Source organism: Schistocerca gregaria, chromosome 3 (genome assembly GCF_023897955.1).
Source record: "Schistocerca gregaria isolate iqSchGreg1 chromosome 3, iqSchGreg1.2, whole genome shotgun sequence".
Lineage (NCBI taxonomy): Eukaryota > Metazoa > Arthropoda > Insecta > Orthoptera > Acrididae > Schistocerca > Schistocerca gregaria.
The window spans coordinates 589,476,541-589,503,958 of record NC_064922.1 but is presented as its reverse complement, the minus strand read 5'-3'; the positions used below and the strand labels follow the sequence as shown (position 1 = coordinate 589,503,958).

The following is a 27,418-nucleotide window of genomic DNA, read 5'->3' as shown; positions in this document are numbered from 1 at the left end:
CCATCACTTGGCTGCTAAAGCTGCTGTGGGATATATCTTGAAGGCAGACATGGAATATCCCACCAATTTGCATGACGTGTACAGCAACTTGCTGCGGTGTCCTTAGCGTCTGGAGCCAGGAAACAGTTCCGTTTTCAAGCTCATGTCAACGCCAGGGAATGAACAGAGACACATTCTACACTACAGACACTACCAGCAGTGTCTCATGTTGAAGATGAAACTTGTTAGAATCATTTCCAGCATCTCCTTTGACTAGCGTCCCTGGTTGAAATACATTTATGGTTACCTCGAAAAGAATGGTCTCATGACGTGTGATTTTGAAACTTATTTTTAATAATTAATGAATAATTTAGTTTTTGGCAAAACCATGAAGAATGTTAGAAACCACTGCAGAATTTTTTTGCTTGTGACAGTGTACCAAGTTGTATGCTCATATGATTCTGGTCTCAATAAAATCTCGGGACGACAGGGGGAGGAGCAAACGGACAGATGGAGGTGCTCAGTAATTGACAGAGAGACAGGGGGAGGCAGAGATGGTCATAGGGAAGGGTAAGGAAGAGATGGGCAGAGAGAGAAGGAAGGAGAAATTGAACAGGCAGAGAGAGGGAGAAGGATATGGACAGAGAGAGAGAGAGAGAGAGAGAGAGAGAGAGAGAGAGAGAGAGAGAGAGAGAGAGAGAGAGAGAGAGAGAGAGAGAGAGAGAGAGGAGGAAGAGATGGGCAGAAAGAATGCAGAGGAACTGTACAGAGAAAGTACACAGTAATGTACAGAGAGTGGGAGGAGGAGGGCTTGGACAAAGAGAGGGCTGAAGAGGAGGTGGACGGACAGAGAAACGGCGGAGGAAATAGTCAGAGAGAGGGGCAAGGAGGAGATGAACAGTCAAAGAGGAGGAAGAGGAGATGGGCAGAGAGAGGGCACAAGAGGATAAGCACAGGGAAAGAACAAAGAGATAAACAGACAGTGGGAGGTGGAAGAATTGGACAAAGAGATTGCGGAAGAAGCGGTGGAAAGACAGAGAAGGGGAGCAGGATATGGACAGAGAGAGGGATTAGATTACCTTAGATTAGATTCAGTTTTCGTTCCACAGACCCAAAAAATGAGATGATTCTCGTGGGTGTGGAACAAGTCAGAAACTATAACATGCAAAACATAAAACATTTGAATATAATACTCACAGGCCTAGTTATCTGTCAGAAGATTATCAAAATATGTGAATAGATTACAGTAAACTTGGAATGCTAATATTTGTAGAATTAATACACCGTCAGAATGAAACATAGTTATGCACTTTTAATAAATTTATCATATACAAAATACCTAATCTTGCCTGATGTGATCAAGTGCTGTCACTGAGCGAGGTGGCGCAGTGGTTAGCACACAGGACTCGCATTCGGGAGGACGACGGTTCAATCCCGTCTCCAGCCATCCTGATTTAGGTTTTCTGTGATTCCCCTAAATCGTTTCAGGCAAATGCTGGGATGGTTCCTTTGAAAGGCCACGGCCGATTTCCTTCCCAATCCTTCCCTAACCCGAGCTTGCTCTCCGTCTCTAATGACCTCGTTGTCGACGGGACGTTAAACACTAACCACCACCACCATCAAGTGCTGTCAAAACTGAAATCTAACAGACATTTTTACTTCAGCTGGTCTAACAGTCCCTATTGAGATATTCATCTATTGAATAGAAATAAATGCCTATTAAAAAGTCTTTCAAACTCTGTTTAAACTGTCCTTTATCTGAAACCCCTCCTCCAAGGAGGAGATGGACAGAGAGAGAATGAAGGAAGAGATGACAGAAAAAGGACCTCAAAAAGATATTCAGAGAGAGGGGGAGAGGCAGAGTGCCTGAGAGAGAGGGAAAGAGAGGGAAGGTGGAGGAGGAGATGGGTACAGGCTATGTGACTTATAACTGAAGAGCCGAAGAAACCAGTATTTCTGCCTAATATGGTGTAGAGCTCCCCTGAGCTAGCAGAAGTGCTGTGATACGACGTGGCATGGATCGACTACGTCTGAAGTAGCGCTGTAGAGAATTGACACCATGAATCGTGCAGGGCTGTCCATAAATCTGTAAGAGTACGAGGGAGTGGAGATCTCTTCTGAACAGTACGCTGCAGGGCATCCCAGATATGCCCAATAGCGTTCATGTCTGGGGAGTCTGGTGGCCAGCGGAAGTGTTTAAACTCAGAAGACTGTTCCTGGAGCCACTCTGCAGCAATTCTGGACTTGTGGGGTGTCGCATTGTCCTGCTGGAATTGTCCAGGTCCGTAAGAATGCACAACGGACACGAATGTATGCAGGTAGATCAGACAGGATGCTTACGTATGTATCACCTGTCAGAGTTGTATCTAGACGTATCTGGGGTCCTATATCACTCCAACTGCAGACGCCCACACCATTACAGAGCCTCCACCAGCATGGACACTCCCCTACTGACATGCAGGCTCCATGGAGTCATGAGGTTATCTCCATAGCTGTGCACATCCATCCGCTCGATACAATTCGAAACGAGACTCGTCCGACCAGGCAACATGCTTCCAATCGTCAACAGTCTAATGTCGGTGCTGAAGGGCCCAGGCGAGGCGTAAAGCTTTGTGTTGTGCAGTCATCAAGAGTACACGAGTGGGCCTTCGGTTGAATGGTTCGCACGCTGACACTTGCTCATAGCTCAGCACTGAAATCTGCAGCAATTTGTGGAAAGGTTGCACTTACGGAGCGTTTAATGGTAGTTTTCTTTCTTAATTGGTCCCATTCTTGCGTGATCTTTTAGTGACCGCAGCCGTGTCGGAGACCTTATTTTTACCGGATTCCTCATATTCACAGCACAGTGATACGGGAAAATCCCCACTTCATTACTACCTCGGAGATGCTGTGTCCCATAGGTCATGCGCCGACTGTAACACCACGTTCAAGTTCACTTAAATCTTGACAATCTGCCATTGTAGTAGCAGTATCCGATCTAACAACTGCGCCGGACACTGCATGTCTTATATAGTCGTTGCCGCTTACATATCTCTGTATTTGAATACGCATGCCTCTAACAGTTTCTTTGGCGCTTCAGTGTACAAAAAATTGTGAAGCCACAGGTTTAAAGACAGTGCTGAAATAAAAATCTTATAAAATTAATCTAGTTTGCTTCTTTATTCTTATTTTTGAGCTGAATAACAAACAGATTGACATAATAATAGTAGGTAGGTAGATAAGGTAGATAAGAAGATGCTGGAATAAACCTGTTATTTAACAATAGTTGCACTTTTTATTAATCTCATCAATATGTTTAAAATCGATTGAATACTTTCACAAAGACAAGAACAACACGCAGAAAGTAATTTTTTAAATAAAAATTAATTTGTAGTATACAATTTTTTTTTAATTTGACTACAAAGTATAAAACAGTTTCTCCTAGTTCTGTACAGACTTCTAACCATGTATAAATAATCCTGAAAATTTGTAATTGTGAATTTTTAATGGCTTCGAAAATGCTAGTAAGATTTTAAACGAAAAACCTTGAGCGCATGCATTGGAAAAAAGTAAAGAGGTGAACTGTTCATGCATCAGTTATGTACTGCATACACCTCACGTTTTTCGTTTTAAATCTCGGTAGTATTTTCACAGCCGCTAAAAATTCGCAGTCACGCTTTTCAGTACAGGGTTTAAAATCTGCTGTATTTTATACGTTTAAATTTGATTTAAATACATAGTATATTAAAAATTTGTTTTCATTTAAATAATTATATTCTTCTTTTTGCTATTCTATTCCGTGCAAGCCTCTTCATCTCTGCGATGTGCATACACTTGTACATGCCTACTGTATGTGGTCAAGCCTTGCTCTCCATCTACAATTTTCACTCCCCGCAGTTACCTCCATTATCAAATTGTCTGTACCATCACACCTCAGAATGTATCCTGTCAACTAATCGCTTAATTTAATCACCTTGTTTCATAAATTTCTTTTCTCCCCAATTCGATTCGTGCCTCCTCACCACTAATCTAATATATCCTTCTAACCTTCAGCATCCTTCTGCAGCATCAAATGTCAAAAGCTTCTGCTCTGTTGTAGTCTGGACTGTTTATTGCTAACGTTTCAGTTCTGTATAAAGCTATACCCCAGACAGCTACCTTCATGAAAGACTACTTAACCCTTAACTTTGCATTTGGTGTACACAAATTTCTATTTTTCAGAAACTCTTTTTGTTGAATTTCTGGCCTGCATTTTACATTCTCGGGTGTTGTCAGATACCTGGAAGCAGTTAATTTCATAAATTACCTGGGAGTACGAATTAGGAGTAATTTAAAATGGAATGATCATATAAAGTTGGTCGTCGGTAAAGCACATGCCAGACTGAGATTCATTGGAAGATTTATTTATTTACTTATTTGTCCATATAAATCTCTTTTTAAGTACATATGTTGTACACAGGATATTGGACAGAAAACATTTTTAGCTATTGGATTTTCAAATGTCAAACATACATTTTATAAATTTTTATGACAAATTAGATCTGTACAGGTAATAATTACAAATTTTTGAAATAAGTATAAGTTATTTCTACAATTAAAGATGCAAATTACATTTTTTCTTGCATAAGATACTGTGAGATTGAATAGTAGCAGTTTTTCAGAAGGTAGGATGTGACAGCCTTTTTAAAGCTTTGTAGTTCGGTAAGAGATTTTATATGTCTTGGTAATCTGTTGTAAAGTTTTGTTCCTGCGTGATATACACCTTTTTGGCATAATGTGGTGTTACAATGATTAATATGTATGTCATGTCTGACCTGGTACTGTAATCATGGACACTTTTGTTTTGAGGAAAAAGGTTTTCTTTTCTCAGTATGCTTTTTTTGACATGCGTGACTACTTCCAGTATATCAATGCAGGGAAGGGATAGGATCTTTAGATCTTGAAAGAAAGGTTTGCATGATTTTCTGCTGCTCACTTGTTTCATTATTCTTATAACTGCCTTTCGTTTCCTGAAAACTGTTATGGCCTGATGTACATTTCCCCAGAAAATGATACCATACTTCAGTATTGGATGTACACGAGCAAAGTATACAGTCCTAACTGTTTTGGCACTAGTACTGTTGCAGAGAATTCTTACAACATAGCTCATTTTTGCTAGTTTTGAATTTAGGGCTGTGATATGAGTGTTCCATTTAAGATTTTCCTGAATATGAATCCCAAGAAATTTAGTTTCATTGACAGCACTAATGTTTTGGTTATCTATACATATTACAGGTTGTGCCGGATTTTTATTTTGATCAGTGTGGAAATTCATGAGTACCGTTTTTTGGGGATTAACTATTAGCCTGTTTCTGGTAAACCTTTCATATACACCTTTTGTAATATCTTTTGCAGATGCAGTAAGATTTTCTTCATTATTCACTTCAATCAATAGACTGGTGTCATCTGCAAACAGTACTGGTTCAGAAATCCTAACGTGTGATGGGAAATCATTAAGGTAGACCAAAAAAAGAAAGGGACCTAAAATGGAGCCCTGTGGAACACCAGAAGTTAGTCCACATGGTTGTGAAACGTGTACCTGGAGTTCATTTCCTTCTGTGTACTTAATTTCAGTTACCTGAGAGCGATATTCCAAATATGATTTGATCCACTGATTTGGCACACCTCTTACACCATACCATTCGAGCTTCCTCAGGAGTATAGAATGATCAGTCACATCAAAATCTTTTGTTAGGTCCAAGAATAAACCTGAGATATTTCTGTGGTTGTCCACTGCATTTAAGACATGGTTTATCAGATTGAAAGTGGCAGTTTCAATTGATCTCTGTGGTCTGAAGCCATGTTGACATCCAGAAATAATATTATTCTTGTCGAATAATGTAATTAGTTTTGAAAGGAACACTTTTTCAATAATTTTCGAAAATCCTGACAATAGAGACACAGGCCTATAGTTACCCATACATTGATGATCACCTTTTTTATATAGGGGTATTACTTTTGCCATTTTCAGTTGCTGAGGGAAGACATCACATGATAAGGATGAATTGCATATGTCCAATAAAGGTGAAAGTATTTGTCTTGCTGTTATTTTTATAATATAATCTGGAATATCATCAATACCAGTTGAATACTTACTCTTCAATGAATTTATGGTATTTAGTAGCTCTGTTGGGCTTACTGGACTGAGGAACATGGATATATTATTTATTTCAGTACAGGAAAGTTCTTTCCATGTTGTATTAGGTGGATTTCCAAATTTTTCCTTCACTAATTTCCCAGCAACAGTTGCATAGTAAGTATTGAAACTGTTTGCAACTTCCCTAGGGTCAGTGACATTCTTGCCATCATGTGATATCACACCTAAGGATCTGCAATCCGAAAATAAAGAAAGTAGGTTACAGTACGCTTGTTCGCCCACTGCTCAGCAGCTTGGGATCCGTACTAGATAGGGTTGATTGAAGAGATAGAGAAGATCCAACGCAGAGCAGTGCGCTTCGATACAGGATCATTTAGTAATCGCGAAAGCGTTACGGAGATGATAGATAAACTCCAGTGGAAGGTACCCTCCGCCACACACAGTCAGGTGGCTTGCAGAGTATGGATGTAGATGCAGATGTAGAATTACTTTTAGTGTCTCATTTCCTAATCTATTCCCTCAACAACGCCAGATTTAATCGATTACTTTCCACTGACCTTGTTTTACTTTTGTTGATGACCATCATACAATCTCTTTTCAAGACACTATCCATTCTGTTCAACTGATCTTACAAGTCCTTTGCCGTCTCTGATAGCATTAGAGAGCCATTGGAAAATTTCAAAGTTTTTATTTCTTCTCCCTGAACTTTAACTCCCTTTCAGGCAATCTCCTTGGTAGTCTTTACGATAAGCTCAACGCACACATTGAATAACATTGTATGTAGGCTGCAGCTTTGCTTCACTCCCTTCTCAACTACTTCTTCCCTTTCATGTCCATTGACTCTTATAACTGCAATCAGATTTCTGTACATGTTGTAGATAACCTTTTGCTCCTTGTATTTCACGCCTGCTACGTTCAGAATTACAGAGTGTATTCAGCAGTTTACATTATCAAAAGATTTCTCTAAATCTACAAGTTCTAGAAGCGTGTATTTGCCTTTCTTTGAAGATATATCATAGAGTCACTATTGCCCAGCGTGTTTCTTCATCGGTGCTGAATATAAGTTGATCTTACATGGTTGGCTTCTAAGACCCCTTCCATTAGCCTATAAATAATTCGTGTCAGTATTTTGCATTCGTGACTTTTCGTGACTTATTAAGCTGATGGTTCGCTAATATTCACCTCTGTCAGCTATTGCATTCTTTAGAATTTGGATTATTACAGTCTTCTTGAATCATCAAGAGGACCTAATACTGAATTTATCCACAATTAAACTGGCCTGTCATTCTTTACACTAAGTGGAAAATTCATTCATGTTTTTCAGCATTGTCTTAGAATCGCCCAATGTTGATATTTTCCCTGGGACAACAGCATGATCTGTGCATAATCTTGTGCTGGCCCTATTTGAAAAATCGTTTATGTGCCAAGAAGTGCCAGTCGTTTTCATATATGCAGAGCAGAAAGTCTGTGATTTTGGCAATATGCTTTGCACATATTAATTGCATGTGACATGAAGCAGATACACGTGTATTACAGTCATGAATATTTCAATAGGCAACGTATTAATTCAGAAAGTGGTGAATATCCTGAAGATGGTTGGATGAAGCTGTCGTGAGACAAAGCTGCTGGAAGCTCGTGGCGCACAGAGCTACACACAGCTACACTTGGAAGATGGCTGCAGTGATGTACAAATGTCGATGACTGCAACCAGTGAATGAACGTTCCAGTTCTTCAATGATCTCATGAACAAAGTCGCTAACGTGCTGCGTGGCAAAATATAATATTTTTGGGCAAGCCCAATTTAAGCTTGTCTTATAGTGATTTCTACATACATGTTAGACGAAAACATGCTTTTTACAATATGGCCGTAAGTGATGCAGCGGATAAACGCTATGTGCGATAGTTTGGAACATCAATGGATGCAACGAGCGATCTCGATTCATACGCGTTGAAAGCAGTCTGGACATCTACACTACATCAGGGAGGTTCCAGAGCAGCTCTTTCGGATAACTACACGTGGAGTATTTGTAGAAGACAATATCACGACAAATGTGGCTAGGAATATGATGAAACTAACAGACAACACTACTACCCTGATGAAACTAACAGACAACACTACTACCCTGTTCTGGAAGGTCACCTAACAAATGGCCTATCGAACTCGTTGGGATTTGTTTGGTAGACAACGTATTCGTCACGCTGCTCCAGCTTCACTGTTGATAATTTTTATCCTTATGTAATCGGATATAAACTGGGTGTGGGGTGATAGGAAATTGTTCAGACCCTCTTTGATTGCTCTGTTTACAGCACTTGTCAATTCGCATCATTCTGAACTTTCAGAGATCATATACAATTCAGTAATCCTAATGAATTGTGCATTGACATGTATTTAATCTGTGGAAAAATTCTTTTTATTACAGGTAGCCGTCAATGTGTTTCCATTTTCACAAAAAAGTGTAGACTGTAGCCCTGTGTTGTATGGACTTTCTTCTCTGCTGTGTATATAAATGGGATAACTTGAAGAAATCGGAGCACATGAGGGACGTGAATGCAAGATTTCACCTCAGGTGCTCCAGTACCCTCAGCATCATGTAAAATTCCACATCAAACTCCAGTAATTACTCTGATAATCATACACTGAGGATGCATAAGGGAATAACACAGATCAGGGAAGACATCACTCTTCACAAGATGGTGGTACACTGTCGAAGATTGTTGACAAATCTTTTATAAAAGCTAGGTCTATGCTCTAACATTTATGAAAGTATCCCAGTAGACTCTCAAATGTTTTATAAAACGTCTTTTATAAAAGATTTTTGGCAAAGTTATTGTGCAGAACAATACATGTCGTAGAACATGGGATATGGTAATAAGTTGAACTGTTTGAAAATATATATTTGAAACATTCAATTTGAGGTGTTTTTGCTTTAGTCAGGACCCCCATTGCCCTACCACCAGTTCTCTAGTAACGCATTCTGTGATGTGTCATTTCTCTAACAGCCTACTTTACTGAGAGGATGTACAGTACTTAAAGATGAAAGCTCACTGTCTGTGATAGGCAGCAACATATGTACACGGCACATTTCGAACAAGTCATCGACCTTATCTCGTATACACATAAACAAATAAACCATAATGTAAACTAGGCTTAGAACAGGGATGTTTTATTCCAGAATGAAACTAAAAATAATTCCCACTGATGGTTCGGACAGGGGAAGTACAACCCTTGGCACAGGGTGGTATATACAAAATCACTTAGAAGCAGTGTGAAGAAATGTGTATTGGTTAGTCAGACAGAGCTGTGGAAACTGGGTGCGTGAACATGAGAGAAGCTGGAGATTAAGGAAGAAAGATTTAACCTTTTCTGATTATCTTTTAGCTGGAAATCATTCATATGAAGTAGACTGTGTAGTTTTACATTCTTTTTTAAAAAAGAAGAAAAGTGACCATACTGGAAACACTTGCCAACAACAAGAGCATGACACAGAATAGCAGACTAGTAGAAAAAGATTTTACATTTTCTCCTTTGTAAATTAAGTTTTTGTCACAAATACTTGAGTCAAACTGTAAATTCATCTTATTTCTCATTGTTAAATGTACTAATACATGAAAATTTCGTTTATCACTTTTTCTAGTTATTGTATTTATTTCTGTGTGACACAAAACTATAATGTTTTCCTGTATACACACTCCGTCATTTTTGTATCTTCTGTACAAATAATATTTGCGCAAGTCGTACATCGTATTTATCTGTGTCTGCGATATTCATTTGTCACGTAAGATGACCCCAGAAGCCGAAAGCCAGTTCCTGATCAAATAAATAAGATTTCCCAGGGCTCTATGAAATGTTTTGCTTTTTAATATTGTTATCATGTCCTGCCAAGCACCAGCGGAAAATTCAGTTAATGTCAAGTTTTTAATTACGTCCTCATTTATTTGGATTCATATTTCACACATGGAACATCTTAACAAAAAATACAATAATGTTTCAGCACGTTGCATTTATTTGGATTCATATTTCACACATGGAACATCTTAACAAAAAATACAATAATGTTTCAGCACGTTGCATATCAGTGAACACACGTAGCTGTTAAATTAACTGTTGCACATGTCGGCCTCGTCTTTGGATGCAATATTCCACTCGTTTACCAGAGAGTTACGAATTCTTTCAGACACTTTTTGAACATCTAATATAGCCTGCCTAGACTGTACAATTCTTCAATCAAATCTACGAGAGCGCAATGATACGCTTCACATTTTTATTACCTATTGTCTACAGCATATACACTACTGGCCAATAAAATCACTACACCACGAAGATGACGTGCTACAGACGCGAAATTTAACCGACAGGAAGAAGATGCTGTGATATGCAAATGATTAGCTTTTCAGAGCATTCACACAAGGTTGGCGCCGGTGGCGACACCTACAACATGCTGACATGAGGAAAGTTTCCAACTGATTTCTCATACACAAACAGCAGTTGACCGGCGTTGCCTAGTGAAACGTTGTTGTGATGTCTCGTGTAAGGAGGAAAACTGCGTATCATCACGTTTCCGACTCTGATAAAGGTCGGATTGTAGCCTATCGCGACTGCGGTTTATCGTATCACGACATTGCTGCTCGCGTTGGTCGACATCCAATGACTGTTAGCAGAATATGGAATCGGTGTGTTCAGGAGGATAATACGGAGCGCCGTGCTTGATCCCAACGGCCTCGTATCACTAGCAGTCGAGATGACAGGCATCTTATCCGCATGGCTGTAAACGGATCGTGCAGCCACGTCTCGATCCCTGAGTCAACAGATGGGGACATTTGCAAGACAACAACCTTCTGCACGAACTGTTCAACGACGTTTGCAGTAGCATTGACTATCAGCTCAGAGACCATGGCTGTAGTTACCCTTGACGCTGCATTACAGACAGGAGCGCCTGTGTTGGTGTACTCAACAACGAACCTGGGTGCACGAATGGCAAAACATCATTTTTTCGGATGAATCCAGGTTCTGTTTGCAGCATCATGATGGTCGCATCCGTGTTTGGTGACATCGCTGTGAACGCACATTAGAAACATGTATTCGTCATCGCCATACTGGCGTATCACCTGGCGTGATGGTATGGGGTGCCATTGGTTACACGTCTCGGTCACCTCTTGTTCGCATTGACGGCACTTTGAACAGTGGACGTTACATTTCAGATGTGTTACGACCCGTGGCTCTATCCTGCATTCGATCCCTGCGAAACCCTACATTTCAGCAGGATAATGCACGACCGCATGCTTCAGGTCCTGTACGGGCGTTTCTGGATACAGAACATGTTCGACTACTGCCCTGGCCAGCACATTCTCCAGATCTCTCACCAACTGAAAACGTCCGGTCAATGGTGGCCGAGCAACTGGCTCGTCACAATACGCCAGTCACTACTCATGATGAACTGTGGTATCGTGTTGAAGCTGAATGCGCAGCTGTACCTGTACACGCCATTCATGCTCTGTTTGACTCAATGCCCAGGCGTAGCAAGGCCGTTATTAGGGCCAGAGGTGGTTGTTCTGGGTACTGATTTCTCAGGATCTATGTACCTAAATTGCATGTAAATGCAATTACATGTCAGTTCTAGTATAATATATTTGTCCAATGAATACCCGTTTGTCATCTGCATTTCTTCTTGGTGCAACAATTTCAATGGCCAGTAGTGTATGTTCTGCATCCATCTCCATAGCAGATTCATACACGAAACCACCGGAAATACAGTGTTAAGTCATTTTCTGTTAATAATTGTCAGATCACTGAAATTGTTCGCATTCGAATTTTGTTGCGTATTTTCATGTCAGGGCACATGTCCTTGAGTTGCATAAGAAACTGCTACCTTCACGCTGTGATAACCACTATTCCACTTCATGTCACACTGCTGTGGGCGATATGCTGCTATCTCTGTCCCAGATAAATCTCTACGAGATGAGAACGAGAGTTTAGCGCAGTGACGTGACCTTCGTACCGGAAAGCTCATAGATTGATAATGGGACCTCATCATAATAGGTCACAATGGAACGTCCAGATAAAATTCCATGTGAGGAAACCACGGATAATCTCGGTAGTACTACATGCTCATGAGTTAGGGAAGGTACGCGGCAGCTACAAACCACGTAAGTTTTATATTTATAAACTGATCGAGAGGACGAATATTACAGATAGACTTAATTAGTAATGTTGAGAAGTAGTTAATGACGTAAGAGACAGTGATATTGTTTCACGAAAGGTGTTATAGATTTCATCATATGGCGTCTTTTAGTCTGAAATGAAACGTGGATGTAGCAATTGCTATGTTTGTTACTTCATTGCCGGCGTGTTGTTGTAAGGATAGTCCACCACCGAAAATGCGTGTCGATCGTAGAGGGGAAGGACTTGTAGCTCCAGCTTACCATAATAAAGAACCAAACCTCTCCGGACAGAAATTCCTCAACAAAGCACTAGATGTTCTTCAGAGTGAGATAAGGTATGATTTAAAATAGTTTTGCAGGTCGAAGTCTTCATCACTCTGACTTTGTCAAACATTTCACCTGCTGCATTTCATGTCATACGGAAGTTTATAAATGTCTGATATTGTTGATTTGACGGTGGCGTAAGAGTGTGTCTTCTAGTCCTTTTCACTTCAAACGTGTGAAGGAAGAAATCCGACCATATCTCTATCCTCGCATAACATATGTTTGACAAGGCAAATTCTGTGATATATTCGAAGAACTGCAACTCATAAGCATTTGACGAGAGCAACAGAAAAAAATGTGAAATTTCTTTTGATTTTCTTTACTCTGATAATTTTGTGTTCACATTTTTTCATTGTTGCAGTTACGTATTTTGCTTCTTAGTGTCTTGTTTTCTGCTTCTTTACTACGAAGTACGCATCTCATTGTCGGAAAAAAGCTACAAACTGACTCAACACTATTTTCACTGACTCAACACTATTTTCCCTTGAGGTACAGTGTCGTGTGTATTATTTTGTGCGCCCTTTCTTTTTTCCGTTATATGATTACGTGGTATAACCAGTTACTTATTTATCACTCTTATCATAGATATCGTACCATAATGGGTAAAGTATGTATGTCTACATGGTGTATAAACGAACTTACTTTCTTCATATTTTTTAAATGTGTGAAATAAGTATACAAATTACATCGTAAAATCTTTCACAACTTTGTGTGAGATTAATTCAAAACAAAATTTGACTAAAAACAAAATTTGTAGTTTCCCTGCCAGGGGCATGAATCTATTCTTGATAAATGACAGTTCTCTTTGATTATTTTTTACGTGCATTTTCTTTTCATCCTTACTTACACTCCCGCATATTAAATGTCATCAGGGCTGTCACCAGCCTAGCGACACCAAAAACAGTGGTATTTACGCCAATAATGTAATTTTTTGAATATTTTTACACTTTACTCCTTCACACTCACACCTCTCCTCTAAGCGTGCTAGTAGCATTTTACCCCAGTGGAATGTTTTTTAAGATAGTAATACATGTATCAATTTTATCTGAAATAGACCTTGACATTCTAGAGCTATCCTAACACAGAACCGGTTTCCCGGCATTACGCACAGGGTTACTAAGATTGTTTTACATCAACAGTATATTTTCATAGGTAGTAAGCCAAATGTGTACCAAATGTGACTGAAATTGCGCCAAGAATTCCAGAGATATACTGTTCGTGGCACCCTTTCCTACCTCCAACCTCACCTCTACGGTTAAATGTCAACCCAGCAATTCCAAAACCTATGGATGCGACACCAGTATTGTTCGTCTTAACTTATTTTTAGGTAACTTCTTCATTCTGCTACCCCTCCCCACTCCTAAATGTGTTACGGCCGGTGGTGTGAGGGTCTTACTCAGCCATACGCTTTTACATTAATGGTATATAGGTACCAGTTTAGACAGAAATTACACAAGGGGCTCCAGGGCTATCATCAAACATCAACAGATACATTCATTTTTTTATTCGTATAGATTTTTATGTTCAAAACGTATGCAAAGTGTCCATATATTTTATACAGATGGTATATTGTCCAGATGTGAACACTTTCAGAGAATGAACTAATGGTCGGAAATCTCCATTTAAAATTTGCTGATAGATCAAAACTCGATGTCAGTCGGACACTTCGTAGCAGTTTACAAGCACCTGCCTCACAAGCCTTGGACGGTCAAATCCTCGTACCGCAAGAAACATTCACTATCGACTGTTGGTTCTTTATCTCATAATACTCTCTTTAGGATTCCGTCTGTTAAATTTTGATTGCTGCTGAGCAGATTCCCCAGTAGCTTCCTTTCTAATGTATCTGACAGGGGTAGAAATCGTTGTTTTTATAAGACAAGTAGTTATTGTAAAAATTAATGGGATGAAATAGCAGCTCAAGTCGACTAAGTAACAAGATTTTTGAAACAATTACATCATACATTCGGTTATTTGTATTTAGAACATACTGACCTGATCCATATCACAACGAAATGTTGCACTTGGTTCATAGAATAAGTCTCAAACTAAACTGAAATACGAAGCACTTACTGACATTAATGTCTTTATGCCATCACTTAAAACTTCCGGGCTATTAGGCCGTGGTCGATGCATAAAACATTCTCCTAACGTTTCCTCTCCGACTGCAGGAGACATTTTCAGAGATAAAATGGCACGTAGCCGTTGTCGCCCGCAGTCGGAGAGGAAACGTTAGGAGAAAGTTTTATACATCGACCACGGCCTAAAAACCCGGAATTTTTAACTTATGTCAATACCAGCCGTGAAAGCTTACATTGTACGATCAATGTCGTTATGGTCAGCAGCCCCTCCACACAGTACATAGTTACCAAAACAATGGAACATCTGTACGAGTAATGTTAATATGTGGACCACCAAGTAAATGTATGGAAGTTGTCAGTTCTTTCCATTTCAGCGTTGTTCCATTAATCACGCTCTGCAACATATTGTGCCCTCAATGACGGAAAAAAGATGGCCATGTGGTTTAGCTGGACAGGGAAACTTTGAAGAACACCAGGATCTGATTAAAGCACGCATTAACAGAGGAGTGTGATTTGGGGCGTTATAATCTATAAAATAGCATCCTTACTATGGAACACCATCCGCTTACGGAATACACTTGTCCTTAAAATATCTTTGACAATAAATGCACAAACACAATACGACCAATGGAATGCATGAACCTACTACTCTCACAGTGAGAGAGGTACCCCTACATTTGTTCATGGAAACAGGACGGAGATCACACATAAACTAGACCTGATGTTGGACACAAAGTGCCAGTAACTAATTAACCATTTGAATATCTTCCCGTCATTGTTGCTTCATACGTCACATCTTCGGCAGCATCTACTTTGCACGAACGCTTTATTGGAGCTTATGACACAGCCAGTGTTATTAGTCAGTGGCACATCAGTTGCAGTCGGATTAGAGAACGAATTTGTTCAAAATACTTATGGAGTTCTGATTTTACTTGTATCGCATTAGCTATTCACTTTTTTGTGACAAACTTCACCAACATACGATAATCTTGACAACATATAGCTACCTGCCTTCAGAATTACGTTTCGTTGATTAATGCCTTGCCAAGATGCGCGTCTGTTGTCGTCGTCACGTTAAGCATTGTTACTATCGGTTCATATATTGACAAGATACGGCGCACTTGCTCTAACCATCCACACTTCAACAACCTGCTCTTATGAGAGTCAGGGAACTAAGTCAGCTCTAACAGCTCGTGACTAAAAGTTAGATTAAATATTGTAATTCAGCGCTGGCGTACAGTAGAAGTCTTCCGTCAGAACTCGTTCACTGGAGCAGAATTGTCTTCAGTGATGAGTCCCGCTTCGAACTGAGCCCAGATGACCAACGAAGACGGGTCTGGTGATGCCCCGGACTGCAGTTGGGTACCAACTTGACTGTCGGCCGCCATACTGCCCAATAACAAGGAATGATGGTCAAGGGTGCCATTTCTTTTTGTAGCAGTACTCCTTTGATTGTCATCTGCGGCACCCCTACAGCACACCGCTACGCGGACGATATTCTACGCCCCGTTTTATTGACCTTGATGCCAACCCATCTTGGCCTTACATTTCAGCAAGGTAATGCCTACCCCCACACGGCGAGAGTGTCTACTGCCTCTCTCCGTGCTTGACAACCTCTATCCTGCCCAGCAAGGTCGCCGGGTCTCTCCCAGCTGAGAACATTTGAAGCATTATAGACAGGGCCCTCCAACTAGCTCGGGATTTTGACGATCTAATGCGCCATTTGGACAGAATTAGGCACAGTATCCCTCAGGAAGACATCTAACAACAGTGTCAATCAATGTCAAGCCGAATAACTGCTTTCATAAAGGCCAATGTGTTATTGGCTTGCTCAAAGTGTGAAGCTCTTTCTCTTGAATAAATCATTCCATTTTTCAGGGACTGCAATCGTTTGCTTGTCTGTACATGTGCATCAGATCTATCGATTTTCGCCCCATTCGGATAATTCCTACGTGGTTCGCCTTTTTTTGTTTTAGAATTATCTTGCAAAAAATGTGGACTTATTTTAATTCACTAACAGGGACAAAGAAATATTTTGAAGAGTTCCGTTTTTATTTCGTATTCTTTGAGTGCAAAAAAGCTCTTTGCCACTCGCCTTTTGTCAAGCAGTTGGCAGTATCTAGAAGAATAGTTATGACTGCGAATGTATTCATGATATATATACAGGATCGAGAAGTTTAAGATCAAATAAGGTCTGCTGCATGAAACGTACCTCAAACAGAAAACAGCACATTGAAGAAGTATATGAATACAAAACAGTCGTCAAGAGGGCCCAAAATGCTGTTCCTTTCATGTTGGTTGGACATAAAACGGCAAGAAACAATCAATGCCTTCTCTGCGCGATAGCAATGGAGATACTATCGAAGACAGTGCTGACAGAGCAGAGTTACCAAAACATCCTTCCGAAATGCCTTCACAAAAGTAGACGAAGTAAATATTCGAGAATTCGAATCGAGAACAGCTGTTAACACCAGTAACGTTTAAGTAAATATCCTCGGAGTAGTGAAGCAACTTAAATCACATAATAAAGGAAGTCTTCTGGTCCAGACTGTATATCAATTAGGTTCGTTTCGCAGTATGCTGATGCATTAGCTCCACACTTAACAATCATACACAACCGTTCGCTTGACGAAAGATCCGTACCCAAAGACTGGAAAGTTGCACAGGTCACACCAATATTCAAAAAGGTAGTGTTAGTAATCCACTAAATTACAGGCTCATATCGTTAACGTCGATAACGCAGGATTGTGGAACATATATTGTGTTCAAACATTGTGAATTACCTCGAAGAAAACGGTCTGTTGATAATCAGTCAACATGAGTTTAGAAAACATCGTTCCTGTGAAACACAACTAGTTCTCTATTCACACGAAGTGTTGAGTGCTGTTGACAAGGGATTTCAGATCGATTCCGTATTTCTGGATTTCGGGGAGGCGTTTGACACAGTACCAAGCTGATTGTAGTGAAATTACGTGCTTATGGAATATCGTCTCAGTTATGTGACTGGATTTGCGATTTCCTCTCAGAGAGGAATTGACGGAAAGTTGTCGAGTAAAACAGAAGTGACGTCTGGCGTTCCCCAACGTAGTGTTATAGGCGCTTTGCTGTTCCTTATCTATGTAAACAATTTGGGAGACAATTTGAGCAGCCGTCTTAGGTTGTTTGCAGATGACGCTGTCGTTTATTGACTAATAAAGTAATCAGAAGATCAAAACAAATTGTAAAATGATTTAGAAAAGATATCTGAATGGTGCGAAAATTGGCAGTTGACCCTAAATAACGAAAAGTGTGAGGTCATCCACATGAGTGCTAAAACTAATTGGTTAAACTTCGGTTACACGATAAATCAGTCTAGTCTAAAAGCCGTAAATTCAACTAAATACCTAGGTATTACAATTACCACCAACTTAAATTGGAAGGAACACATAGAAAATGTTGTGGAGAAGGCTAACCAAAGACTGACTTTTACTGACAGGACACATAGAAAATGTAACAGATGCATTAATGACACTACCTACCCTACGCTTGTCCGTCCTCTTTAAGAATACTGCTGCGCGGTGTGGGATCCTTACCAGGTAGGACTGACGGAGTACATCGAAAAAGTTCAAAGAAGGGCAGTACGTTTTGTATTATTTCGAAATATGGGAGAGAATGTCACAGAAAAGATACAGGATTTGGGCTGGACATCATTAACAGAAAGGCGTTTTCCGTTGCAATGGAATCTTCTCACGAAATTCCAATCACCAACTTTCTCCTCCGAATGCGAAAATATTTTGTTGACACCGACCTACATAGGAAGAAACGATCACCTCGATAAAATAAGGGAAATCAGAGCTCGTACGGAAAGATTTAGGTGTTCGTTCTTTCCGCGCGCTGTACGAAATTGGAATAATAGAGAATTGTGAAGGTGGTTCGATGAAGCCTCTGCCAGGCACTTAAATGTGATTTGCAGAATATCCATGTAGATGTAGATGTAGATGAACATCGAGTACACACACCTGCATATATTGTTTGAAAGATATCGTCTATGAATAAAAGCACTGCGTGTTTCACCACTTGATATCTGATGTACTTAACGGAAGTGTTTTCAGGAGATCTGATGGTCTCACATGCATCCTAATTTCTGCGGAGTATTCCTCAAACCATTCCAACACAGTTCGTAAGCGATAAGTGGCTCGTTGCATTGCTGAAGGCACATTTTGCCAGCTCCTTCTTCACGTCACCTAACCTCAGTCCTACATTTGCGACACTATCGCGCCCATGTGCGCCATGGATACATCTTCGATCAATTCCCGAGAGAGGCGGGTAACGGTTGAGTGGTCTGGATCGGGAAGCTCATTAATGCTTTCAGTGTCTCACGGCGTTCATACCATGAAGCATTGCCTTCATTACCAGGGCGAAAGGCTAGTGGGTGCTTCGTACTACTGGGTCTAATGCAATCTATCATGAGAGTACAGGACGAAGAAGGTATGTTACAAACGACTCACATCTAGGTTCAAAGATGCCGAGTATTGATTTGTGAATAATGAAGGAATGTTACCGTGTGATGCCTTATCTACACTACTGGCCATTAAAATTGCTACACCAAGAAGAAATGCAAATGATAAACGGGTATTCATTGGACAAATGTATTATACTAGAACTGATATGCGATTACATTTTGACGCAATTTGGGTGCATAGATCCTGAGAAATCAGTACCCAGGACAACCACCTCTGGCCGTAATAACGGCCTTGACACGCCTGGGCGTAGAGTCAAGCAGAGCTTGGATGGCGTGTAAAGGTAAAGCTGCCCATGCCAGTTTCAACACGATACCACAGTGCATCAAGAGTAGTGACTGGCGTATTGTGACGAGCGAGTTGCTCGGCCACCATTGACCGGCCTTTTTCAGTTGGTGAGAGATCTGGATAACGTGGTGGCCAGGGTAGCAGTCGAACATTTTCTGTATCCAGAAAGGCCCGTACAGGACCTGCAACATTCGGTCGTGCATTATTCTGTAGGGTTTCGCAGGGGCGCTTCCAATGTGCGTTCACCGCGATGTCGCCAAACACGGATGCGACCATCATGATGCTGCAAACAGAACCTGGATTCACCCGAAAAAATGTCGTTGAGTACACCATTGAAGGCGCTCCTGTCTGTGATGCAGCGTCAAGGGTAACAGTAGCTATGGTCTCCTAGCGGATAGTCCATGCTGCTGCAAACGTCGTCGAACTGTTCGTGCAGATGGTTGTTGTCTTGCAAACGTCCCCATCTGTCGACTCAGGGGTCGAGACGTGGCTGCACGATCCGTTACAGCTATGCGGATAACATGCCTGTCATCTCAACTGCTAATGATACGAGGCCGCTGGAATCCAGCACGGCGTTCCGTATTACCCTCCTGAACCCACCGATTCCATATTCTGCTAACAGTCATTGGATGTCGACCAACGCGAGCAGCAATGTCGTGATACGATAAACCGCAGTCGCGATAGGCTACAATCCGACCTTTATCAGAGTCGGAAACGTGATGGTACGCAGTTTTCCTCCTTACACGAGACATCACAACAACGTTTCATCAGGCAACGCCGGTCAACTGGTGTTTGTGTATAAGAAATCGGTTGGAAACTTTCCTCATGTCAGCACGTTGTAGGTGTCACCACTGGCGCCAACCTTATGTGAATGCTCTGAAAAGCTGATCATTTGCATATCACAGCATCTTCTTCCTGTCAGTTTAATTTCGCGTCTGTAGCACTTCATCTTCGTGGTGTTGCAATTTTAATGGCCAATAGTGTACATTATCTAGATTATTAGAGACGAAATTGACAGAAACAAGAAGCGCTCTACCATACCCGAGGTAACGGAAGCATCCCAGTATTTGGCTTAAGTGTTTTCTTTTTTTTTCTTTCGGAAAACCTTCGCTCGATATGCTACATGAGTACCACTAGCATGAGGTTCACTGACGAAGCCCACAATTGTTGAATTAGTGATGTTTCATTATGTACGACAGACTGGAAAGATGTGATGTCTATTATCCAGAGAAGAAGTCGTATCGTTCCACTAAACTTAAACAAAATAAAAAAGCTGAGAGACGGGCCTTCTTCTAGATTAATAACTTCTCTGAGCATACACGCTCTTCTGAGCAACAGGGATCGGCCAACATATCAAAAGATGCTTTAGTTTATCATGCTTGAGGACTGTCCGCTACGCAACTGCAGAATACATTCTGGGAACTATCATCAAATTTGTGGACTTACTCCTACTATGCCTTCAGTGTAGTGCTGCTAGACTCATCAATGAAGACAAAGTGGTTGTCGGATTCTTCCTCTTATAACATGGGGACATGGACGTCATGGCCTGTAGTTCTTACTAGTATTCTGAAATTTAACAATCTGAAAGCTTTAATAGAAACCTGTAATGGAATTTAACCGAATAATTAGTATATTGTAAACTGTATACGAAAAAAATGAAGTGGAGCGAATATTGATTTTTATCTTACACACTGAACAACGTGTAATTTTTGTTTTGGGTGCACTGTACCTCCACACTGTTCAAAATAAAAGGTCAAAACAAATTTTATTCTTTTAATTTTTATTTTGCTGAAACAGTAAACCAGAAATATTTACGAGTTTGTTGTTATATGTATTTTAAAAAATATGTTTTTTGGATGTAAGTTTTTTCTCCTAATAATTTAAGAACAGATAACATGCCCATGCTTAAAATATTTAGTACATTGTTGTACGATGTGGTTCAACGTGTAGCCAGCACTATATTATTAATTCATGCGAAATTTTGTTTTTGTCGTTTTAATAATGGATTGGATAATGATATCTAAGTGCGCAAAAACGTTGATTACTGGAAACTTAAAGTAAAGATTTGCATGTCATTTTTCCTCAATGATAACATGTCAAAAAATGAGAGCTTAATGGTCTTTTTGATTCTGAGTATTCTTTTCATCTTTTTTAGTTTTCGTCTTTTCTTTATAATTCTTGTCTCCTTTGTCATGTTTTCAGCAGCTTTTTCGGCTTCAGCAACATGTTGTTGTTCACTCCTAGCAGCCACTTTTCATGACCTCTCCAGTTTTGATGCCTAGTCTGCTCATGGTCTTTAATCTGCTTGTTACTCCATCATTAAAACACATTATGGCGTCAATCACACCAATCTGAAAATATGACAGGACAACACAAACAATTTTTGGCAAGTGTTCTCAAATACAACTACTGAAGCTTTCAATCGGATTCTGAGTTTTTCCACATATTGGCTTTGATCCTACAATAACAATTTATGGCATGGAGTATGCATTTGTATGTTTTTGTCCATTTGCATTACACCTCTCATACTTAAACCACGAAGCGTTTCCTTTTAGGCAGAGTCAGTGCTGAGGCTGCTCATCAGTGGATATTCTGTGAAATAGAGCTGCCCAGATTGTTTTTCTCATCTTACTGAAATTTCCGCTGTCTCTCCTGATGATTAGACCATAATGTTCTGTAAGGTTTTCTGTGTCTGATTTGACGAGTCTGCCTTGTCCACCAATTGTTTTGCCATCAGAGAGTTGTTTTCGAAAAGTTTCCTAAGTCTTGCCTCAATTCTCTTCTGCACATGTCCTATATATTCCAATTTTTTTTTATTAATGTCGGTTTCATCATATAGTTTGGCAGGCACAACACTATCGAAGCCAGAGTCCAGCACGCTGCCTGCGTCTAACAAGGGGGAGGCCTCAGACACGGGCAACCGATTCGGCTCAGATTTGGCAGGTCGCTTGTGTACAACCTAAAACGAAGGAATATAAGATATTTTGGGTTAACACCCCCGCGTTTTTGAGAAAATCACCCCTAAAAGTTACGATGAGCAATTGACTCAAAATTGGAGGGAATTCAGCGATGTATGGTCTCTCTTCTGCCAGGAACCATCCAATTCAACAACAATATTAGTAGACAGACAAATATCTACAGTTTCTTTCGCTGCTCACTGCATAGATGCTTCACTGACTTCTGTTAGGAAATTATGCAAACGTTTATAATACCTCTCAAATTTGACAGGTGGCGTTAGGAGAATATAGGCACAGAATATATGGGCTGCATTTCTTCCATTTCCAGTACACACCATGGCACAAGCAAGGCAAATATTCACTTCACTATATTTTGTGCATGTTACAGGAGATTTCATTGTACATTTCGTTACTTTACACACTTGTCATTCCATAACAATTTTTGTTGGAATGGCCTCTTCTCTTACTTACGGCGCCACTAAGTGTAAGGATTTTTTCACGATTATAGTATTTACATTTAGCAACAGAAAAAAGTAATTTTGGAAGCATGCACTTACTAATTAAAATTTAACCGTTATTTTACCACTCCACCAACATCTTGTTTATTTTTAGTAAGATGTTTCAATTTGCGTTTTGAAACACTGTCCTGCGAACTTTTAGTCCTGACCTCACTTCACTGGGGCGTAACAATTTCTTCATTTATACAATTTCTAACAACACGCATGTGTTGATTACCGTAAAATTTACGACTGAAAATAAACTTCTTCGTTTTTGGCATTTCACGATGTAAAGTGGTTAAAATATGAAGTCACAATAACAAGTTTACAACACGAACGCACTCACGCGACAACGTAAGAAAACTAATGAAATCTACTTGTGTTGTCCCAAAGATCGATTGCAACAAATCCCTGCTCATTGTACAGTCGATATGTTCGCCAAGGATGTTGCAGTCTAGTTGCTGTGGAAACAGCGACGTCAAAATTAAACAAGTCGTTCTAGGCAAGATTTTGGTGTTTGACAGTAGTGAGACAGCTAGGCATTCATGCACTGCATCTACTTTAGAGAGGAATTTAAACACGAAAACGATGAGGTGCTATACATTACGAATATATTTTTAGAATCGAAAATAATCACAGAATTTTAATAAATAAAAATTCCAATTTTTGGGCCCTGTTGACGTCCAGGTCACCTTATTGAGAGATATATGGCAGCATGAGTCCGGCATCAGAGATATCTGTACCCAGTAAGCAGTCAATGACACAGCATACAAAAGTGGATTATAGAGTTTGAGCAAAGCCTAACGTGTTAACAATCAAACTGAAGCGCCGTAATGTGTCATTGCTATATGAGAAGAAGAGTAGGAATTACTTAATTTCCGACGACGACAAGGAGCTGAAACTCAGATTCACCAGGGATGGTATCGACGCGCAAGTCGCCGAAGTGGCGTCAAATCGAAAGACTTGCACCAGGCGAAAGGTCTACCCGACGGAAGTTCCTCGCCACACGACATTTCTTTTTATCAGGGATGGTGTGGAAAACTGGCCGTGCATTCTTCGTCATTACTCTTGAGCTATTTAGGGAACAATGGAAAACTTGAAGCTGAGTGGTCGGGTAAGGATTTGGAACCAGCTCGTCTATTATAAGGGTGAGGTGTCCGTAATTCTGTTCTGACATGTCACGGTTTATCTTCAGTTTCGCGAGTCATCCTGTTCCCCTCAGACCATGTCTTCCATACACGCATCTGTAAACACCACCCGGACTGAAATTTCACGATATATTCAGGAAGATCGACAATTAGCATGCGGTTAGAGTTTGTAAAACAATGATAAGGACACAGTAATATCTTATATGACCTTGATGTTGGCAACATCGCTCAGGTACAACACCTAAATATATTTCCACATGGTCTTTTAGAGTATTCTGACCATTTCTTTATAGTTCTGCACATTTACTTTTCATAGCATACGCCGAGTATTTGGTATTTTCATGTTATGCACTTCTTTCTTTTTGTTAATGACACTTTCATGACAGTAGTGCAGTGGAAAGAGCATAGAAACGACTACAGTGGGTCACTTACCTGTGTGAGACAGCAGAACGTTTTCTAACCACATAGAGACAAAGTCGGATGTCAACGTAACTTCATATATGCACACATCATTATCGGCTATGTGAACAATTAGAGCTGAATTTCTTTGCGACAAGTTTAACTGCCGCCAGACAGAGTAAATAAAGTTCTTGTTTAGTGTTGTTATGACACCTGGTAAACTGTATAAGGGGCGTGAATAGCGTCAGATTTTGGTAACTGCGGATGACAGGCAGATGCCGCATACTAGTGTAAGACGGTGTTATGAGCATCTGACAGAGTTTGGAAGTGGCTTTATTGTAATTGTCCATATGTCTCGCTGGTCGCATTGCTTAGGATTCAGATCTGTGGGAACGCAGCGGTGGGCCGACGTTGGACTGCATGCAGAATCGGAGGCATACTATTTGTCAAGGTTCCGGTCGACCACATCTGACCAGCACAAAGAAGGCTCGCCGTATTTTGCACCAGACACGTCGTAGCCCCTGCACATCTGTGCCACTCATAATAATAAACTTCCTGCAACATTCTCTGTCATCTCGCACCATCTGTCAGACATAGAAGCAGCTGGAATAAGGAATTACAGTCCCATGCGTAGACTGTCGTTAACACCACAACACAAACGGCCTAGCACAGTGGACTCGCATTTGGGAGGACAGCAGTTCAAATCGGCGTCCGTCCATCCTGATTTAGGTTTTCTCTGATTTCCCTAAATCACTTCAGGCAAATGTTGGGATGGTTTGTTTGAAAGGGTGCGGCTGACTTCCTTCCCTATCCTTCCCTAATCCGATGAGACCTCATTGTTTGGTACCCCCGCACCCCCCATGTCAGCCAGCCAGCACAAATGGCCACGTTTCGAGCGATGCAGTTACCGGGAAGCAAAGACTGCTAATGAATGGCGTCGCATTGTGTTTAGTGGCGGACCAGGCTTCTACACTGACCCAGACGAACATCATCGGCGAGTATGGCAGCGACCTTGGGAGAGGTCCCATTCTCCCAATGTCTTTGGAGAGGCACAGAAGTCTTTCTTGGCGTGATGGTGTGGGGAGCCATAGGGTATGACTTCACGTTACGGTTTGTGGCGACTGAGAGTATTCTGACGATACAGTGGTACGTCACGGACACACTGTGTCCTAATGTGCTACCTTTCATGTGAGATCGGTGCAATTTTTTAACAGGCCAATGCTCGTCCACGTATGGAACGCGTCTCTGCTTGATGTTTAGTTACTCCCGTGGCCTGCAAGATCAGCAAATCTGTCCTCACAGAACATGTGTGAGACCAGCTCGGACGTCAACTCTGTCCCAGTTCCAGTATCCAGGATATCAAGGATCAACTACAGCAGCAGTCGGCCAGCTTGCTTCAGGAGAGAGTACAACATCCTTATTACTGCCTTTCCAACGAGTCATTACATGCATCCAGGTCGGAAGGAATGCCACTTCATACTTATAAGTGGCTCTTACTGCCAAGTTAATTGTAAATTTCACTTGATTTTGTTACCACTAGCCGGCCGCTGTGGCCAAGCGGTTCTAGACGCTTCAGTCCGGAACTGCGCTGCTGCTACGGTCACAGGTTCGAATCCTACCCCGGGAATGGATGTGTGTGATGTCCTTAGGTGAGTTAGGTCTAAGTCATTCTAAGCCTAGGGGACTGATGACCTCAGATGTTAAGTCCCATAGTGCTTAGAGCCATTTGAACTCTTTGAATTTGTTACCACTACAACAAAATCATGTACCATAGCAACCTGTGTATTTTTATTTCAATTCCTCGTCCCCTTCTGGGACCTTCATTTTTTTTCTGGCAGTGTAGATTTGACAATGTTAAAAAAAAAGACTCTTTCAAGGTACAAATCCGCTATTAAAAGCCAGTCAGTGCAACGTTGCATTAATACTTTTAGAAAGTGACGAAGTTTCAATAAACTGCTTCACAAGTGCTAAGGAACATAGGCATGGTTGGACAGGAATAACCATAGGCAATGACGGACGACGTGGAACACAGTACAGACGTAACAGAATTGGAATGCTATATTTATAATGAAAAATGGCATTGATTTCGCCACATGGGAAAGCAGGATAACACACATAAATAAATGGCCCTTTTACCAGTATAGCCTGCGGTCGAAATTTGTCTTAGTGTATTCATAAAGTTACGAAACTCAATTTTTTAAATATAAATAACTGGAATTTATTCCTGTGCAATTCTTAGTTCCTACCTGAACACTATGCATATTTTTAGATCTTACCCGCACGCTATGAGGAAAGGTGTAAGAAAGGCAGACGACGAAGCTTGAGAGAATGAAAGATACAGATGAAGAAAATAATTGCTATATTCTACAATTTAACGATACGAAACCTCAGTATAAACAATATTTTTAGTAAATATTCTTTCCTCATTCGCTAAATATCCTTGCTCACCATGTTCACAAATATAAAATTTCAAACCATTGAAGATAGAACTCTACTTGTTGCAACATATGACTGACAATTTGGTTGTCTTAAAAACATCTCAACTTTTTTGAATGTTTGCCATTGTGGCTTTTTAATATGTTAATAGTAATAACAAATGCAGGAATAACTGGGAAATGTGTTCTTTGAAACTGAATAGATGAAACAGTACCTGAATAAGTTATATGTACACCCAGAACCAAAATTTGCTTATTTTGTACGATTCCATAAGCATTTGAAACGAATTCTGATTCTGCTGACTAATCCTTCTTTCGTATTTATATTTATAACAATAAGAAGCTTGGAGTTAAATTTTAATGGTAATTTGTACGGTGGCAAACAGCTTGCAGACAGAAAAGGCTCTACTGGATAGTAGTTATTAATTTCGTATTCATTATCAAAAACTATTTTATTTTCGATATTCACATACTGGAGCTGTCAACACGTCATAGAGAAGGAGTTTGAATATGAAAGTATCTACTTCCCTTTACTAATCT

General features: G+C 40.4%; 1 protein-coding gene across 2 annotated transcripts in view; it reads left to right on the top strand.

The window, feature by feature from the left end:
- Nucleotides 1–12,053: 12,053 nt before the first annotated feature.
- LOC126354982 (UDP-glucosyltransferase 2-like) overlaps nucleotides 12,054–27,418 on the top strand; it is a 142,412-nt gene continuing 127,047 nt past the window's right edge. The window contains exon 1 of one of the 2 annotated variants that reach the window (XM_050005067.1): nucleotides 12,054–12,238. The gene's annotated coding sequence lies outside the window, so the exon portion shown is untranslated. The remainder of the gene's footprint in view (nucleotides 12,239–27,418) is intronic. The other variant, XM_050005068.1, reaches the window with a different exon arrangement.